This window comes from Arachis hypogaea, chromosome 2, assembly GCF_003086295.3.
Source record: "Arachis hypogaea cultivar Tifrunner chromosome 2, arahy.Tifrunner.gnm2.J5K5, whole genome shotgun sequence".
Taxonomy (NCBI): Eukaryota; Viridiplantae; Streptophyta; class Magnoliopsida; order Fabales; family Fabaceae; genus Arachis; species Arachis hypogaea.
Genome location: NC_092037.1, coordinates 83,903,422 through 83,915,640, shown reverse-complemented (window position 1 = coordinate 83,915,640; position 12,219 = coordinate 83,903,422). Strand labels below are relative to the sequence as shown.

The following is a 12,219-nucleotide window of genomic DNA, read 5'->3' as shown; positions in this document are numbered from 1 at the left end:
ATTGCGGGGGTTGAAGGACATGATATTAATGAATTTTGGATTGCTTGGAACTAAGGAGATAAGTCAAGTGCTCTAGCACAATTTTCGTTTGTTAGTTAAAAATTAACTATTTTTTATATCAAAGATAGGACGATTCAGACTCACGATGTCACGTATGAAGAGATTATATTATTTGAATTATAACTCATAGACGGTTAAAAATTAACCATTAATAGAAGGAGAAAAAGAAATGACATTACTCCCTTAAATTATACATAAATATATGATGACATTGAATTGGTTTGCTTTTGAATTTTTAATTAAAACTTTGATACATTTTGTATATGAATAATTTTTAATGTCAATATGATTTTATCATTGAATCTAATTTTTATGGTATAACTAATATTTATATTTGATCAAAATTGTCTTGGTAAATATTTACGGTGTAATGACTTAAGATATGAATCTAATTTTTATGGTATAACTAATATTTGTATTTGATCAAAATTATCTTGGTAAGGGGTAATGACTTAAGATATCAGTACGAAAAGTTAATTTTTTACAATTATTAGGATATTAGAATATAAAATTTACTATACGGATAAACGACACTCAAAATAATTTATTATTATATAATTATTTTAGGCACAAGAAATTAAGATTTAAAGTTTAGGATCTAAGATTTATGATTTAGGGTCTCCGATTTAAGATTCACGATTTAGGATTTAAGATTTAGAATTTAGTGTCTAAGATTTATGATTTAGGATTTAAAATTTATGGTGTAGAATTTATAGTTTAAGGTTTAAGATTTAAATTTTTTTAATTTTAATATATATATTCAAACATTACTAATTAATGAATATAATATTAGTGTTTATGGTGTTGGATTTTTTATGGCATTGTTGAGTTAATAGGAAAATTTGGATTTATGATTTTGTTATTTTCTTAATTATTAGTGTTTATGAAATTGAATACCTCATTACATTTTTGGATTTATAGGAGGGATTTAGATTTTAGAATTTTTTTTATGTTTGAATTATTAGTGTTTACGGTGTTGTGCACATAACATTGTTGGGTTTAAGGGAGAAATTTAGGGTATGGAATTTAGATTTATTAATTATAATTTTAATATATTTTCTATATAATAATTTTCAATGTCGATATGATTTTATTAACTAAATCATTAAATCTAATTTTTAGTGTGTAACTAAGATTTGTATTTCAATCAAGATTATTTTGATTAGTGTTTACGGTGTAGTGACTTAAGATATCCGTACGAAGGGTTAATTTGTTACAACTGGGATATTAGAATATAAAATTTACTATATGCAGAGAAATAACTCTCAAAATCGTTTGTTATTATAAAATTATTTTAGGTGCAAGGGTTTAGTATCTAGGGTTTAGAATTTAGGATTCAGAATATAAGATTTATGATTTAGAGTTTAGAATTTAAAATTTAAAATTTAGGATATAAAATTTAGAATTTAGCGTATAAAATTTAGGATCTAGAATTTATGATATTAGATTTAGAATTTAAGATTTATGGTTTAAAATTTAGGAGTTATGGTTCAAAGATTGAAGTTTTGAATTTTAGTATATATGTTCAAACATCACTAATTAAAAGTATTCAGTTTTTTATCTCATTGTGGGTTAATAAGAAGATTTCGAATTTAGAATTTTGTTATTTTCATATTATTAGTGTTTACAGTATTGAACATAAAATGGTATTTTTGGGTTTATACGAGAGAATTAGATTTTAAGATCTGTTATACATTTGGTATTCATAGTGTTGAGCACCCATAGGATTGTTGGTTCATAAGAGAGATTTAGGATATATGGTCTACAGTTATTAATTATAATTTTGATATATTTTCTATATAATTTATTAACTAAGTCATTGAATTCAATTTACATGTTCTAACTAATATTTGTATTTCAATTAAGATTATCTTGATTAGTGTTTACGGTGTAGTGATTTAAGATATCAGTACGAATTAAAGGGTTAATTTTTTGCAACTATTAAGATATTTTTAATATAAAATTTACTATTTGGAAGAGCAACTCTCAAAATTATTTATTATTATACACATTTTAGGTGTGAATTAAAAATATTAGTATGTTATTGTTTTGTATATTAATTGAAATCATTTTGATGAAAGAACATGTGATTCTATTCAAGACTAATCGAATCTTATATCTACATATCATGCACTTTTTTATGTGTTGACAAATATATCATTTTTTTGTGCTTAATATAAAATTAATTTTAATTTCATATGTCATGTCGACTCTATGGACAACTATGATTTTAGATTGAATCAAAAACTTGCAAGACTTAAAAGAAAAAGAATATTGGATATTAAGAGGAGAAAAAGATCAAACTGTGTCATTAGTAGTTCATATGGTCAGTAATTCATTTTTTTATATCATGCAATGTTGTAAAGTGTTTTAGTTTCATATTTATCAAATTTTCATATGTTTTAATTCTTTGACATTTTTTTTGAGTAAAACCCTTCCTCAGTTCCTAACCATTTATGAAAAGGACCTGACGACCCCTAACCATTAGAAAATAATAACGCGGTTCTTAATCATTCTCTCTGTGTGACCGAAAAGATCCTGTAACAGTTCTTCCGTAAAATGTAACCGAAAAATCCTACGTGTAACAGTAACTATCTGACGTGGATTCAAACAATTTGATGAGACAACTAGGTCCTTGCACAATCATAAAAAACGTTGCCGTTTTGATGCACGATGGAATCAGATTCTAACATACATTCCTCATTCTCTCCCTGAAAAGGCACATACTCTCACTCTTTGTCCTTATCTCACACATAGAATTACCGTCAACCCTAGAGACTGTCAGACTTCCTGCCAGAAACGATAATGAAGGAGAGCCGGTGAGGACGATGATGTGGCGTTTGCTGACGGAGGTGGTGACGTATTGTTGACGGAGCCGCACTTCCGTTTTTGGAGATGAGTTTTTTCAACGTTTGTAAACCACATTATTACGGTCCTTCATTTGTTTATTTGAAGCAAGTATTTTTTCTATGGACCACCATTATTGTATGATATGTGTATTGATTTACATTTGTGAAGAACAGTCACTTTCACTAGGGTTGGATTATTAGTTCAAGTAAAAAAAATTTGTCTGTTTTGGGTATATTAATGTCTGTTAAGTGTAATTTATTTATGGGTTATTGAGTAAAGTTTTTATATTGCAGATGTTTGTTGAGATTATACCAGTGTTTCACCATGGGGTGGTTTAAAAGAGACAAAAATGAAATGCTCTGCTACCTTGATGGTAAGGTGGAGAGATTTCCCAAGTTGGACATTGACTTTGTTAATTTTAAGGATTTAGAGGAGATGTTCAAAGGTTTAAGGTATACATAGTACAAGACTATGTATTGGCAAGATCACACTGCCCCTTATCTAGAGGCTGGCCTCCATATATTGAAAGGTGACAAAGAAATTAACCAGATGTGTGATAACAATATGTCAAATTTGGAAACCGATGAGTTGCATGTGTATTTTGATCATCCCGTGAGCCAACCAGTTGTGAATGAAGCAGGAGATGTTCCTGTAGAGTTGGATGATTCTTCCACTGATGATGGCTATGAGAGCACTGAAGATGAGGCTTAGAAGCCTCCCCCACCTGGTTATGAGACACTAAGCAGCAGTAGTAGTGAGGAGTTAAGGTCAAGGAACAGGCTCAGAAATAAGAGTAAGAAGGACACACCCAAAAAGAAGATAATGACACCTAAGAAGAAGAGAGCAACACCTAGAAAAAAAACTGTGACACATGTGAAGGAAAAAGTTATTGATAATGATGGATTATCTCCTCAAACCAAGAAGAAGAAAAATAAAAAATATGTGGGGAGGACTGATGCGTGAGCATCTTTTCTATCTTTTCCTAGTGAATTTGCATCTAAATTGTTGAGTTTAATAAAGAATTAATTATCTTTTAGCCAATATGGATGCTACTTTGAGTCTTTTGCAATTTTGTTTATTTTAGGTAGCATTCGGCGGAATTTGATGGAGTTTCTGCAGCACAAGAATCAAAGGATCGGAGATGGCAGCAAGGAGCGACACGTACGCGTGACTGACGCGTACGCGTGATTTGGAGCTTTCCATGGCGATGCATACGCGTGACTAACGCGTACGCGTGATTTGAAGATTTGCTCAGCGATGCGTGCGCGTGACCGACGCGTCCGCGTGACTCGCGAAAAAGGCCATCGACGCGTACGCATGACCGACGCGTACGCGTGACATGCGCCACGTGTAGAAAATGCAGAAAACGCTGGGGAGTGATTTCTGGGCCCCAATTTAGCACTCAAGTTAGGCGCTGATCCAGTGAAGCCAAATGGTCCCCATATTACAAGACACAGAGTAGTTAGTTAATTCTGATTTAAATTCAAATTTGATTTTAAAATAGGAAAAGATATTATCTTAATTTTGGATATTAGATTTTAAATTAATTAGGATTAGTTATAAAAATGGGAGACTTCTCTTCTATTGGGGAGGTTCCATTAGGGGGATTCTATTAGGGAATTCTATACAAATTTACATTCTACATTCCATGAGCAACTAATCCTCCATTGTTAAGGTTAGGAGCTCTGTCTATTTGTATGGATTGATTTTATTCCTTTTTCTATTTTAATTTATGCATGGATTTATAATTTAAGAATTGTTTTCGCTCTTTATTTTATGAATTTGGGTGGAACGGAAGTATGACCCTCTTTCTATTTGATTTCTTGTAAAATTTGGAAAAGCTCTTTACTTGAACTACAGCTTGAAAACATATTCTCCTAAATTTTAATTATTTGAATTTAACGGGATACGTGACATATAATCCCCTTATTTTTGGATAATTAAAATTTTTGTGGCATATAAACTGGAATTTGATCATGTAGTTTCTAATTGGAATGAATTGACCAAGGAAATGGCTGTTGATGAATTTTAGAGGAGACTAGAAAGGTATAAGAAATTAGGGTCTAGTCACATATAGTTTGCCATTAATTAAATCCTACATGATTAAAATAGTTAGTAAAAAAAGTTAATCCGAAAAAATAGATAACTCTGAAGCCTTAACTGTTTTCTCCATATTTTATTCCCAACTTATTTATTTGTCTATCCTTTTGATATTCTGAGTTCGAACTTAAACCTTTTGAACATCTCAAAACCCTTTTTTTGCTTGCCTAACTAAGCCAATCAATCATTCATTGTTGCTTGATCCATCAATCCTCGTGGGATCGACCCTTACTCACGTAAGGTATTACTTGGTACGACCCGGTGCACTTGCCGGTTAGTTTGTGGGTTGTAAAATACCGCACCAAGGACAAGAAGGCATATCTTGGAAAGGGCTGGGGCTGTAAATGGGCCAAGGCAAGGGCAACATGCTGGAGAGAAGGGTCCAAATTGTAATGATACTATGGGTGAGAATGAAAGCCCAAACGAAGTGCCTAGAGCAGAGGTCAATGATGAGCCCATTGTGGAGGAGGTAGATTCTGATATTAACAAGCCATATCAGTATGAGTCAGAAGTATTCAACTCTCTAATTTCTTCTTATGATGAGGGCAGAAGGCCTAAATTTCATGAATTTTATGATAACACTGGTTATGGTGAGGTGGATTTTGAAGTTGGAGAAATGTTTGACACCATGGCACAATTCAAGGAAGCATTGAAGGACATGTTTGTTTTTGAAGGAAAATATTAGAGTATATAAAAAATGAAAAGCATAGAGTGAGAGCAAAGTGCACGGAAGAGGGCTGCCCTTGGCTAATCCTAACTTCCTGGAACAGTCATGAAATGTGTTTTCAAGTCAAAACATATGTTAAGGAGCACACTTGTGGTAGAAATCTGACAAGTAACATGGCAAGTAGATCATGGGTTACAAGCAAGCTAGTAAAGAGGTTGGTCACACAGCCGCAGCTATCACCTAAAGAGGCATTAGAGCACATGAAAGAGGACTATAATGTGCATATCCACTATAAAATAATCAGCAGAGCTTTGAAGGCAGCCAGAGAGGAGGTTATAGGAAATGAAAAGGAGCAATTTGGGAAGGTTAGAGATTACTTGTCTAAGCTTCATAGGAGTAATCCAGCGTCAACAGATATAGTGGATGTAATCCCCCAACCTGAATCACCACCTGTGTTTGACAAGCTATACATATCATTAGATGCATGCAAGCGTGGATTCAAGGTAGGATGTCGTCCTTTAATTGGGCTAGATGGTTGTCACCTGAAGGGTTACTTTGGTAGCCACTTCCTTTCAGTCGTTGCTCAAGAGGCTAACAACCACTTCTTCGTCATTGCTTACACTGTGGTTGATAGTGAATGTGCTGAAATATGGAGGTGGTTCCTAACTCTCTTCCAGGAGGACCTAGGCTCATGCACTGAATTTGGCTGAAATTTTATTTTTGATCAACAGAAGGTATGTTAATTATTAATGTGGTATTTATTAATGTGTTAATTAATTTTGTGTTCATTTTATTAATGTGTTAATTATTGATCTGATACCTATCTGAATTATTAATCAAATGATTGTGTGCCTATTTGTTTGGAAGGGATTGGAGGTTGCTCTTCAAGAAGTTATGCCACGGGCGTATCACAGGAACTGTGTCCTCCACATCTGGAAAAATTTTGTTAAGCAATGGAAAGACAAACAATCCAATGGTCTAGTATGGCAATGTGAAAGGAGTACAATAACTCCAGAGTTTCGTGCGAATATAGACAAGTTGAAATAAGTTAACCAGCCTGCTTGGGAGTATCTCTCCAAATTTCGTGAATCTGTGACGAGCGGATAATTTATACCCTTTTTGGCATTATTTTTAGGTAGTTTTTAGTATGATTTAGTTAGTTTTTAGTATATAATTATTAGTTTTTATGCAAAAATCACATTTCTGGACTTTACTATGAGTTTGTATATTTTTCTGTGATTTCAGGTATTTTTTGGCTGAAATTGAGGGACCTGAGCAAAAATCTGATTCGGAGGCTGAAAAAGGATTGTAGATGCTATTGGATTCTGACTTTCCTGCACTCGAAATAGATTTTCTGGATCTACAGAAGCCCAATTCGCACGCTCTCAATTGTGTTGGAAATTAGACATCTTGGACTTTCCAGCAATATATAATAGTCTATACTTTATCCAAGATTTGATAGCCCAAACTGGTGTTCCAATTCAGCATAAAAATTCGGGCGTAAAACGCCCAAACTGGCACCAGAATTGGAGTTAAACGCCCAAACTGGCACCAGAGCTGGCGTTTAACTCCAAGAAAAGCCTATGCACGTGAAAGCTTCAATGCTCAGCCCAAGAACACACCAAGTGGGCCCTGAAAGTGGATTTCTGCATCATTTACTTATTTCTGTAAACCCTAGGTTACTAGTTCACTATAAATAGGACCTTTTACTGTTGTATTTTCATCTTTTGATCATCTTTGATCTTAGGATCAGGTCTTTGAACCCTTTTTCGATTGATGGTGGAGTTTCTACACCCCATAGATTAAGGTGTGGAGCTCTGCTGTTCCTCATGAATTAATGCAATTACTACTGTTTTCTATTCAATTCAAGCCTATTCTTGTTCTAAGATATCCATTCACACTTTAACATGATGAATGTGATGATCAAGTGACACTCATCACTATTCTCACTTATGAACGTGTGCCTGACAACCACTTTCGTTCTACCTGAAAACAGGCTTGAATGCATGTCTCTTGGCCTCCTGGTTCACGATGCATGGTTGCCTCTCCTGACAACAGAGTCTTCCATTCCGTGCGATCAGAGTCTTTGTGGTATAAGCTAGAATCAATTGGCAACATTCTTGAGATCCGAAAAGTCTAAACCTTGTCTGTGATATTCTGAGTAGGATCTGGGATGGGATGACTATGACGAGCTTTAAACTCGCAAGTGTTGGGCGCAGTGACAGTGTGCAAAAGGATCAATGAATCTTATTCCGACATGATCGAGAACCGACAGATGATTAGCCATGCAGGAAACCGTAGATGACCATTTTCACTGAGAGGATGGATGGTAGCCATTGACAACGGTGATCCACCTACATACAGCTTGCCATGGAAAGGAGTATGAATGATTAGATGAAGGCAGTAGGAAAGCAGAGATTCAGGAGGAACAAAGCATCTTCATACGATTATCTGAAATTCCCACCAATGAATTGCATAAGTATTTCTATCTTATTTTATGTCTTATTTATCTTTTAGTTATCAAAACCCATAACAATTTGAATCTGCCTGAATGAGATTTACAAGATGACCATAGCTTGCTTCAAGCCGATAATCTCCATGGGATCGACCCTTACTCACGTAAGGTATTACTTGGACGACCCAGTGCACTTGCTGGTCAGCTGCACGGAGTTGTGAGAGAAGTGTGAACTCACGATTTCATGTACCAAGTTTTTGGCACCGTTGCCGGGGATTGTTCGAGTTTGGACAACTGACGGTTCATCTTGTTGCTTAGATTAGGTATTTTTCTTTTTATTTTGTTCTTCAGAATTTTTAAGAATGAATTCTAGAGTTTCAGATGATGATTTCATCATCACAGGAGCTAGTTGATTCCCATCAATTTGGCCGTTGTATGTAATGTCCTGCTGAAGCTTGATTAACCATGTCTAATCCTTTTAGACTGAAGCTTTAGACTAACATTGCATGATTCCTGGAATTCTTATTAAAAGTTTTGTGTTTCTTATTTTCTTGTTCAAAATAATTTTTGAAAAAATATACAAAAAAATCATAAAATCATAAAATCAAAAATATTTTGTGCTTATTGTTTGAGTCTAGTGTCAATTTTTAAGTTTGGTGTCAATTGCATGTTTTCATTTTTCTTGCAAATTTTCGAAAACTCATGCATTGTGTTCTTCATTGATCTTCAAGTTGTTCTTGATGATTTTCTTTGTCTGATCTTTAAATTCTCTTGTTTTGTGTCTTCTGTTGTTTCTCATGTGCATTCTCAATTTGTTAGTGTCTCTAGTATGAAAATTTCTAAGTTTGGTGTATTGCATGTCTTTCTTTTCTTAAAAATTTTCAAAAATATGTTCTTGATGTTCATCTTGACATTCAAAGTGTTCTTGCATGCATTGTTTATTTGATCTAAGTTTTTCATGACTAGTTTCATTTTGTTGTTTTTCTCTCTCATCATTAAAAATTTTAAAAAAATTTCAAAATTATGTCTTTTCAAGTCAATAATACAGAGAATTGAAGATTCAGAACATACAGTAGAGGAATCACAGAGAAAAAGCTGGGCGTTCAAAATGCCCAGTGAGGAAGGAATTCTGGCGTTTAAACGCCAGCCAGGGTACCTGGCTAGGTGTTTAACGCCCAAGGAGGTAGCCAAGTGGCTGTTAAACGCCAGAATGGATACATTCTGGCGTTTAACGCCAGGATATCACCAAGGAGGTAGTTTTGTTTTCAATTCAAATATTTTTTAATTTTTCAAGTTTTAAAACTAATTTTTCAAATCTTATCTTTTTCATATCCTCTCTTATCAATCACACCTTTTTCAAAATCACATCTTTTCCATTTTTCTTTTAATATTTTCAAAAATCCTTGCTAACAATTAATGTTGTGATTCAAAAATTTCAAGTTTGTTACTTTCTTGTTAAGAAAGGTTCAATATTTGAATTTTAGAATCATATCTTTTAATTTCTTGTTAGTCAAGTCATCAATTTAAAAAAGAAAAAATCAAATCTTTTTTTCAACCATATATTTTCAATCATATCTTTTTAAAAATCAAATTTTCTTCAATCATATCTTTTCAATCATATCTTTTTAAAATCAAATTTTTTCAATCATATCTCTTTTAATTTGATTTCAAAAATCTTTTCTAACTTCTTATCTTTTCAAAAATTGATTTTCAAATCTTTTCACTATTTCTCATCTTTTTCAAAACCACCTAACTATCTTTCACTCCCAATTTTCGAAAATCATTAACCACTTTTTCAGAAATCTTTTTAATTTTCAAAAACTCTCTCTCTCATCTCTTTCTATTTAATCACTAACACTTATCCTCCTTTAATAATTCGGACCCCCTCCCTCTCTATAAGTTCGAATTCTTCTCTCTACCTCATCCTTCTATTCCTCTGACACCTTAAGGAATCTCTATACTGTGACATAGAGGATTCCATACTTTCTTTATTTTCTTCTCTTTCATATGAGTAAGAACAAGGATAAAGGCATTCTTGTTGAAGCTGATCCTGAACCTGAAAGGACTCTTAAGAGGAAGTTAAGAGAAGCTAAAGCACAACTCTCCAGAGAGGATCTGACAGAAATTTTCAAAAAAGAAGAAGACATGGCAGCTGAAAATAACAACAATGCCAACAATGTAAGAAAGGTGCTTGGTGACTTTACTGCACCAACTCCCGACTTCTATGGGAGAAGCATCTCTATTCCTGCCGTTGGAGCAAATAACTTTGAGCTTAAGCCTCAATTAGTTTCTTTGATGCAACAGAATTGCAAGTTTCATGGACTTCCATTGGAAGATCCTCATCAGTTTTTGGCTAAATTTTTGCAATTCTGTCACATTGTTAAGACCAATGGAGTTGATCCCGAGGTCTATAGACTTATGCTTTTTCCTTTTGCTGTAAGAGACAGAGCCAGTATATGGTTGAACTCACAACCTAGAGATAGCCTAAACTCTTGGAAAAAGCTGGTCAATGCCTTCTTAGCTAAATTTTTTCCACCTCAAAAGATAAGTAAGCTTAGAGTGGAAGTTCAAACCTTCAAACAGAAGGAAGGTGAATCCTTCTATGAAGCTTGGAAAAGATACAAGCAATTGATCAGAAGGTGTCCCTCTGATATGTTTTCAGAATGGAGCATCATAGGTATCTTCTATGATGGTCTGTCTGAGTTATCCAAGATGTCATTGGACCATTCTGTAGGCGGATCTATTCATCTGAAGAAAACGCCTGCAGAAGCCCAAGAACTCATTGAAATGGTTGCAAATAACCAGTTCATGTACACTTCTGAAAGAAATCTTGTGAGCAATGGGACATCTCAGAAGAAAGGAGTTCCTGAGATTGATACTCTGAATGTCATATTGGCTCAGAACAAAATATTGACTCAGCAAGTCAATATGATTTCTCAGAATCTGACTGGATTGCAAGCTGCATCTGGCAGTGCTAAAGAAGCTTCCTCTGAAGGAGAAGCTTATAACCCTGAGAATCCTGCAATGGAAGAGGTGAATTACATGGGAGAACCCTATGGAAACACCTACAATTCCTCATGGAGGAATAACCAAATTTCTCATGGAAGGATCAATAGAAGCCTCAACAAGGATTCAATAACAATAATGGTGGGAGAAACAAGTTTGGCAATAGAAAATCTTTCCCATCATCTTTTCAGTAACAAACAGAGAACTCTGAGCAGAATCGTTCTGGCTTAGTAACCATAGTCTCTGATCTATCTAAGACCACACTAAGTTTCATGAATGAAACAAGATCCTCCATTAGAAATTTGAAGGCACAAGTGGGTCAGCTGAGTAAAAAGGTTACAGAAACTCCTACTAGCACTATCCTAAGCAACACAGAAGAAAATTCGAAGAGAGAGTGCAAGGCCATAACCATGACTAACATGGCCGAATCTGGAGAGAGTAAGGAGGACATGATTCCCAGTGAGAAAAACCTCATGGGATGTCCTTTGAATGAAGAGAAGTTCCCCTTTGAGGAACCAAGGGACTTTGAGGCTCATACAGAGACCATAGAGATTTTATTGAACCTACTTCTGCCATTCATGAGCTCTGATGAATATCCTTCCTCTGAAGAGGATGAAGATATTACTGAAGAGCAAGTTGCTAAGTACCTTGGAGTAGTCATGAAGCTGAATGCCAAGTTATTTAGTAATGAGACTTGGGAGGATGAACCTCCATTGCTCATTAATGAACAAAACGCCTTGGCTCAGGTGAAGATACCTCAAAAGAAACCGGATCCCGAAAGGTTCTTAATACCTTGCACCATAGGCACCATAACCTTTGAGAAGGCTCTGTGTGACCTGGGGTCAAGTGTAAACCTCATGCCACTCTCTGTAATGGAGAAACTAGGGATCTTTGAGGTACAAGCTACAATAATCTCACTGGAGATGGCAGACAATTCAAGGAAACAGGCTTATGGACTTGTAGAGGATGTCTTAGTAAAGGTTGAAGGCCTTTACATCCCTGCTGACTTCATAATCCTGGACACTAGGAAGAATAAGGATGAATCCATCATCCTTGGTAGACCCTTCCTAGCCACAGCAAA

The 12,219-nt window shown here is 34.6% G+C and overlaps 1 non-coding gene across 1 annotated transcript; it reads right to left on the bottom strand.

Moving 5' to 3' along the window:
• Window positions 1-10,682: 10,682 nt before the first annotated feature.
• On the bottom strand, window positions 10,683-10,789 carry LOC112765065 (small nucleolar RNA R71). Its single transcript, XR_003183505.1, has one exon. It is a non-coding gene; the product is annotated as a small nucleolar RNA R71 (small nucleolar RNA).
• Window positions 10,790-12,219: the final 1,430 nt, after the last annotated feature.